At 31.5% G+C, this 8,503-nt stretch overlaps 1 long non-coding RNA gene across 1 annotated transcript; it reads left to right on the top strand.

Moving 5' to 3' along the window:
- Window positions 1-5,941: 5,941 nt before the first annotated feature.
- Window positions 5,942-7,587, top strand: LOC122194673 (uncharacterized). The gene is made up of 2 exons (XR_006184052.2): window positions 5,942-5,974; window positions 7,092-7,587. It is a non-coding gene; the product is annotated as an uncharacterized LOC122194673 (long non-coding RNA).
- Window positions 7,588-8,503: the final 916 nt, after the last annotated feature.

Raw genomic sequence — 8,503 nt, 5'->3', positions numbered from 1 at the left:
AACATACAAAATAAAAGAACGCCCAAATCTGACTTCGTATGAGGAAGTTATGAATTTTCTAAGATTTGGCTTAGCAGTGCACAACCCGAAACTCAAATTTTAGATCGAGCGGTTTTTGGCCTATGCGACCTAAATGAGAATTAAAGATCTCATTAATAGGAACTCAACGGTAAAAAGATAGACGAAAACAGAGTCTGTATGTAGAAGTTATGAATTTTACGCGGACATTTAAAAGTATAATCTCCTCTTACTGTTAAAATTAAGATCGGTCGAGAATTAGCCGACGGAGTAAAAAGGAAAGGTGTATATTTTATTTTTACCTACGCATGGATATAAATAACGTAAAAAACGGAGCTTGTATGCGAACGTTATGGACGAAACTTAGTCTCTACTTTTCGAGCGCGGCGAATTCGATACAGTTTTGTAAATCCGAGATAGAATGAGAATTAGCCAACGGGGTCTAAATGAAAGTTGTAGTACTCGTAAATACCAACGTGTGGATATAAATAACGTCAGAAACGGAGCTCGTATGCGAAAGATATGGACGAAGCTTAGTCGCTAGTCTTCGTGCGCGATAAATACGATACAGTTTTTGTAAATCTGAGATAGAGGAGAATTAGCCGACGGGGTCTAAATGAAAGTTGTAGTACTCGTAAATACCAATGTGTGGATATAAAGAACGTAGAAAACGGAGCTCGTACGCGAAAGATACGGACGAAGCTTGGAGACTACTTTACTATAAAATTCCTATAAATAAGAGATGAACTCTTCATAATTTTTTCACACCATAAGCCTTTCTTTCTCTCTCTAACTTCTCTCTAACCTCCCTAAACCTCTCCCAAGTCTAGGGAACCTCCCTAGCAAGAGAAGAAAGCCCCGAAGCGCCCAACGGCTCCGAAAAGAAAAGCTTTCGGCTCGGAAACGCTGCTCCAACGAAGCCCGATTTTTAATAAAAACCCGCTGTTTTGTTGAGGAAAATTGTTTTGAGATAACGAAGCGTTGTCTGAGTTCAGAATCACGACCTAATCGAGTGAGTGCATGGTCTCTTTCATCTTACACAGATATGAAGTATTTTATATAAACTACGTGCTATATGTGCAATTATCTGTATACTTCCTATCTATGCTGGATGAACGATTTTATACAAGTTTTAAATGATTTAAACTGTATACGTATTTTATATCTACAAATATGTTGGGTATAGCATAGGTAGATGAATGATGAGAGATAAAAGATGATATGAGTGATCATTGGCAGCTATGGACTTAGTGACTATTGAATAAATGTTGGTAGCTATGGACTTAGTACCTAATAGATAAACGTTGGTAGCTATGGACTTAGTACCTAGACACTGGTAGCTATGGATTTAGTACCCGATGAATGAACTTTAGCATCTATGGAATTAGTGCTTTACGAATGAGCATTGGCAGCTATGGACTTAGTGCCAGACCTATAACCCTGGAAGCAAAAGACTTCAGAATGAACGAAGGCATGATAGATGACTCTTAGGGTAGTTTGGTTGATTGTTTGATTGTTTAAACATAATAATTATATTATTGTGGGTTGAAAAACCTATGTACTCACCAGGTTTCCCAACCTGACCTACTCAGCTTATTTATATCACAAGTGTTGATATGAAGTCACATTACACTGAGAGATTAAGGAGATATAAATCACTAGTGATAATGAATGTAAGTTATGTTTATACTTATGTTTCTGTATTGACAATGGCATCCCAAATGTTTTAAAATGAATAAAAATACTTTTCTTCGGAAATGCTTTGATAACGTATTTATCATGTTTTACTGGGAACAAATTCCGCAACATTTTTATTATAAGAGGTGCTCTGATTTTTATAAAGCATAAACAAAAAAATCGGTCTTTTCTGGCCGTGAAAATGGGAATGTCACATATTATAGACTCAAAATTGATATCCTGTACAGGCCCTACTATGTGTTGGTTAAAGCTTATACCTATCAAGGTTCGATGTTTCGTTTGGAGAGCTATGCTAGGGTGTATTCCAGTGATGGATTCCTAAGCAAATAGGGGAGTTCAAACTCGATATCACCACTGCACGTTCTGTCGCAATGATTCGGAAACGACAAATCATCTCTTTCTTTAATGCGAAAATGCTCAGGAGATTCACAACTGGATCTTCAGATGGTGCGGATTTCAGACTAGGAGATTTAGCAATATGTTCGACTTTCTCGATTCGGTGGCTACCAGTGGAAACAGGTGTAAAAGAATAGTGATCGGAAGCATGATTCTCTACTGTACCATTTGGTCTATTTGGCTAGCCAGGAATGATAGGGTGTTCAAAAATTCTTTTACTGCCCCTACGAAAGTGGCGGATACTATTATTTCCACATCCTATAATTGATGTAAGTATAGGAGCTTTGCGGGTTGTGGTAATGGGGTGGAGTGGTGTTACTCACCTTTTACACACCTTTTGTAATTTGCTTGTTTGCTTGTATTTTTCTTTCCTGTTTCAGACCTTTGTTTTCTCTTTTCCATGATTTGGTTACTTGCTAATCAAGGCGTTTTAATAATATTTGTGGTTTTAAAAAAACAACGTTATAATTATATACATTTTCAGTGTTTCATAATGCGGAAATATAAGTCTATGAAAACTTGATGTATTTCGTTTTCCATAGAAAAATATCTAAATATTACCCCATTTTGAAACCTTTCATTCTTTCTAGGGTCTGAGTGCATCTCGTGAGTGCAACCGGTAGGTTTAGGAAATTTTTGTGATTTACTCATACTTTCTAATACTAGATAAATAATTACACCTTTTAGTATTTATTGAGATGTTTCGTTTTAATATTAAACAAGTAAATAGAATTAAAAGATTAACTTTGGATTGTAACTATATCGTAAAAAAGAACATTATATATATATATATATATATATATATATATATATATATATATATATATATATATATATATATATATATATATATATATATATATATATATATACACTATATCGTAAAAAAGAACATTATATATATATATATATATATATATATATATATATATATATATATATATATATATATATATATATATATATATATATATATATAAAAGTAGATTCATAAACATTAAAATATTATATTTATCCAAAATTTATTTTAAACATTTTAAAAATATATATAATCTTTTTAAATCCATATATTTATCAATTTAATATAGTACCCCCTTTATAAATTTCTAATTCAATTTCAAACGCCCATCTAAAAGAATGTTAATTAAAGTGATTTTTGGAACAAGAATGATAGATTCTTTATTTGAGATCTTTGCATATAATATCAATGATTTTGCTAGGATTTTAAAGCGTGAGGAAGAAAATTTTGAAATGTGTTTAAAATTGAATTTGTTATTGAATTAAGTATGACTTTAACAAATAGCCAGTTTTAAAAATTGATTTAAAAAAGATAAAATTCACTGGACATTTAGTTTATTACTTTTGAGTAGGATTTATGTTGTCAAAATTCAAAGCAAAAGAGTCCTTTAACTACTCAAACTGTTTTGAGATGCTTCAGGAATACATTGTGCACGTTTGGTTTTGTTCCAAAAAAATCTCAGTCAGTTACTTGATTTTTTAGATTAGATTTTGAAGTTCAATCAATCAATCAATGAATGTTGAGGAATTGATGAAGAGTAGAATACTCTATTACTAAAACTAAATATTTAAATTTATTAAAAATGTTAAAAAAAAAAAGGAATTGTGTTTTGGGCAAGATATGATATTTTGAAGTTTGTGAAGTGTAATATGACATTTAAAATTTTGAATGAGTAAATATGATATTTTGAAATTTATAAAGGATAAATATATTATTTAGATTTTAGGTTGGATAAATATAATATTTTGATGTTTCCCAAAGTATATATGAAATTATCCTTTGTAAAATTGTATGTATATCTTTTGTTCATGAGATAAACATATCGGTTTATTAAATTAAAAGAGCAAAAACTTTAGATATTTTTCATTAGGAAGTTTTTCATCTTGTATATCTTTCAATATTATCGGTTTTCATGGCTGAGAGGGAAAGCATGCAGGGGCGGACCTAGGGGTGGCCGACCACGGTGGAAATTTTTTAGAAAATTTTTGAAAATTTTATTTTTTCTATTACCGTGTAACCCCTGACTCTCCCGTACAACTCATACTGTAAAATCCTATGTCCGCCCCTGAAAACATGTTGATCCATGCCATTTTGACCATTCTTTTTAAATAATGTGCGAAATCATAAAAATAACAACCTTGTTGGTAGAAATATCGGTAAAGTTTCATATTATTAAAAGAGGTGATCATTTTTCTACGTTCTCCTTGGAATTTTTCGGTCTGATTAAAATAATATTAATTTCTCTCAACCCGCTATATATTAAATATGTCGGTCTAAAAATCCATCTTTTTATATCAGTATAATTTTTTTTCTTTATAACGAATAATTATATACATTTTCGGTAGGGATAATGACTTAAAAGGGTAATATATTTTTCGATTTGTACTCATTTAGTCACTGAGTTTATTTTCCGTCCACATTTACCCCTTCAACTTGTTAAACTGTACACATTTAGTCCTTATGACCGGCTATTTCAGGTTAGCCGGAAAAAATGACTTAATAGGGTAATATATTTTTCACTTTGTACACATTTAGTCCTTAATATTTTTGTACACATTTAGTCCTTAATATATATTTTTTTGCAAAATAAGTCATTTTTATTTTTGTATTTATTCGGTACTTATGAATGATTTTTTTTAGGTTTTTCTCACGACATCTTATGTGTAATAGCCGTATGGTGGTGGGATAGGTTGAGGTGGTCTTGCTATATGATGTAGGTCAAGATACCTGGTGCGGACCAACTATAAGTTATAGGCACGGAGACTCGAGAAGGGCGGTAGGGTTAAGGCAGCATGCCAACAAACCCTCGGTATTCCAGTTTGATGACTGATTTGACATGTTGCATGTTGGCGTTCCAGTCCGATAACTGATTGGCCAAGGTATTCCAATCTGATTAGTGTGGGTCCATTATGCATGATAATACGTTTGTTGTATCGGGTATTTTGGGGGAAACTCTCTAAACTATGTGATTATCCAGTTATTTATGTTTTCAGGTTCTATCGTTGGTCGTGAGAAGGAGAATACATGACTGTACACACTCATCAACAATATTGAGGATTCTACGTTACTTATATTACTCTGATTTTCGATAAATGTATTTTGGAATAAACGATTTTTCTTAATAATGGATTTATAATTAGGGAGTTTTGTCTTATTTAAAAATGATTTTTTTTTTTGTGAAAATGAGACATTACACATAAACATAAACAGCCCCATATACTTCATCAATGATTGTCCCACGTAAGATGTCATGAGAAAAACTCAAAGAAAACATTCATAAGTATTGAATGTGTACAAAAACAAAAATGACTTATTTGTAAACAAAAAAAATATTAATGACTAAATATGTACAAAAATATTAAGGACTAAATGTATACAAAATGAGAAATAATTACCCTATTGAGTTATTTTTCCCGGTTAACTTGGAGTAACCGGTCATAAGGACTGAATGTGTACAGTTTAACAAGTTGAAGAGGTAAATATGGACGAAAAAAATATTCAATGACCAAATGTCCATAAATTAAATAATATATTACCCTTTTAAGTCGTTATCCCTTTTCAGTATTGCATAGGACCGCGGAAATATAAGCCTACGAAAATTTACTGTATTTCGTTTCCATTTAATAATATCTAAATATTACCCTATTAATTTTGAAACTTTTCATCCTTTATAGAATTTCAATGCATCTCGTGAGTGCAACTGCAAGCCACTAGGTTTAATAAATATTTTATTAATTTTAATGCGGATTAAAAATGTCAAAATGAATAAAAAAATCCCCTATATAACACAAACGGAAGCCATTTGTCAATAACACACTTTCTTCAATAAATAAATAGTTTCTGGTATGCGATTCTTACCCTTTTATTGATACTTACTGCATTGCATATTATACATTTCTATATGCATAAATCAAGGGCATGCAGTTTAGTAGAAAATACATATTACATCAATTATAAAATTGCATGTATATCTTGTGTTCATATAAACTGTAAGAGATAAACATGCTGGTGTATTAAATTAAAAGGGTAAAAACTTTAGATAATTTTGATTATGGAAGTTTTTCATCTTGTATATCCGTCAATATTATCATCTTTCACAGCTGAGAGGGAAATCATGTTGATCCATGCTATTTGACTATTCTTTTTAAATTATGTGAGGATTTATAGAAATAACAACCGTTGTTGGTAGAAAATATCGGTAAAATTTGATATCAAAGAGGTGATCTTTTTTCTACGTTCTCTTTGGAATATTCTTGTGTATTTTGGCAAATTTTTTGATGACTATTAAACAAAAATGTTGTATTTCACATGTTCCATCAGGGGGTGTTTCGATAGAGAAAAAAAAGGTGTTTATTGTTTATTGTTTATTGTTTATTGTTTATTCCAACCACAATAAGCTAAGTTTAAGTGTTTGGATAGAAATCTTTAAAAATCAGCGTATTGTGATAGAAATAAGCTAAATAAACTGATTTTAATAAGCATCTCTCCCATTGTTTATTGCTTATTGATTATTCACACCGCAAATAAGCTAATAAGCTATAATCTAAATTATCCAAACATCCCCTTAGTATAGAAAAGTGATGTAGGTTTAATTTTCGGTGCGGGTAAATAATGAGAATTTACTTTAATATTTACATATCTAATAATAGTTATGTATAGAGTATTGATCTTATCTATATATCGACGCAAGAAATAAATTATATGAAAGATCATTAAATTTTATGGTTTTTTATAATTACGGGTTCAGTATAGCTTTATGTTTTCGAGATAATCCCATGTATATGGATCTTGACCATGAGTTCGAAATATAGGCTTGTTTTTAGCAGCGTTAACATCTACTTTTCGGATATAGATTTGGTTATAAATTAAGTACTGTTACAAATAGGATCAACAATAAAAAGTATTAAATGAAGAAAATATATGAAACCTATTCTTTCATAATGTTAATTGTATTTTTCAGGAATTTGTGGAAGATATCAAGAAATGGAAATTAAGATTAACTGGTTTGTACTCTTTCTTGGCCTAATGTTGATCACAGGAACCATTGAATCTGGTTCAGATCTCCCTAGGAAAATGAGTAGTCACACAACCAATGATGTTGCTATCGAAAATAAGTATACCATGGACAAACATCCTATACATGCGGATGGGTTTGATGATGATTTCGGAAAAGGAATAGATTCTCACCACTTTTATGGGTTTGCCAAGCGTCCTGGGTCTGGTAAATAGTTGTAAAATCAACCTCTATGTGGTATATGCATTGAAAACATGGATAAGATATATATGTATACATCCTTGTGATAGAATAATGTTGGCTGAGTTCGTCCAACTCACTCACTGATCCATGTTACCTATGTGTGTTTTAATTAGTGTATAAATATGTAAATATGATTGTATGTGTTTTACGTTTATGCTTTGTTAAATCCATGTTAAATGAAATTAATATGATTATGACATATGTTGAGACTGTTTTTTGATTTGTGCTACATAATATTCTATTTTCTTCATGTACATATATCATTGCTAGCAAGAGTAGTAAAACCCTAGGATTTGTATATCAAGAGCAAAACTATCTAATTTTGTTACTTCAAAAAATGATAGTCGGTAAGTGGATTATGCAAGTTGAGAGACATAGTTCGCAATCAAAGCGAACTTGGATCATGGTATAACTTCGAATTTTAGAATTTGTTGTATGTTGTAGGACTTTGTCCCACGTCAAAAGACAAGAAGAACAAACATTGTCGTATAGGAACTTGTCGAGTTTATTTTTTCTAAAAAAATGGGTAATGTAATTGATAAGGAATTTACATTTATTTGTGTTGCCAGGATAGTCATAATATATGTCAATATACATACATCTATAAGCAGTTGAGCATTCGGTTGTGACAATTAACTGTCACTTAAAAGCCTATAAATACATCTGCATATAACAAATTTTGTTGCCCAAAACATATACATAAACACTACATTTCTTGTTCTTCATTATTTTTTCTCTCTAAAATATTGGAGCCTAATGCAATTTTTTGTTGGTGATTTTATATCACTAATATTATTTAAGTATAATGAGTTTAATTTGTTGATCAATGTCACTTTGACAATTATCGAACAAATTAGTATGCTGCGGAGTTCACATTTGTTTGATTTTGTCATTGTTGAAAGTATACTGCTATTTAGGGGTGAAGTCCCTAAAATGACAGGGGTCCGAGGGCAGCTCCCCTGGGAGCGGGGTCCAAGGGGCGGCAGCCCTTGGCGGGGTCCAAGAGGCAGAGGCGCAGAGCTCCTGGCTGGGGTCGATTTTGTGATTTATTTATAGACTCGGTTGTAAGTTAGTTTGTGACTGGTAATATGACCGTTTTTGGACAGGAAGTTGTT

Source organism: Lactuca sativa, chromosome 6 (assembly GCF_002870075.4).
Source record: "Lactuca sativa cultivar Salinas chromosome 6, Lsat_Salinas_v11, whole genome shotgun sequence".
NCBI classification, from domain to species: domain Eukaryota; kingdom Viridiplantae; phylum Streptophyta; class Magnoliopsida; order Asterales; family Asteraceae; genus Lactuca; species Lactuca sativa.
Note: the sequence above shows the minus strand (reverse complement) of the source record. Positions and strands in the feature narration are given on the sequence as shown.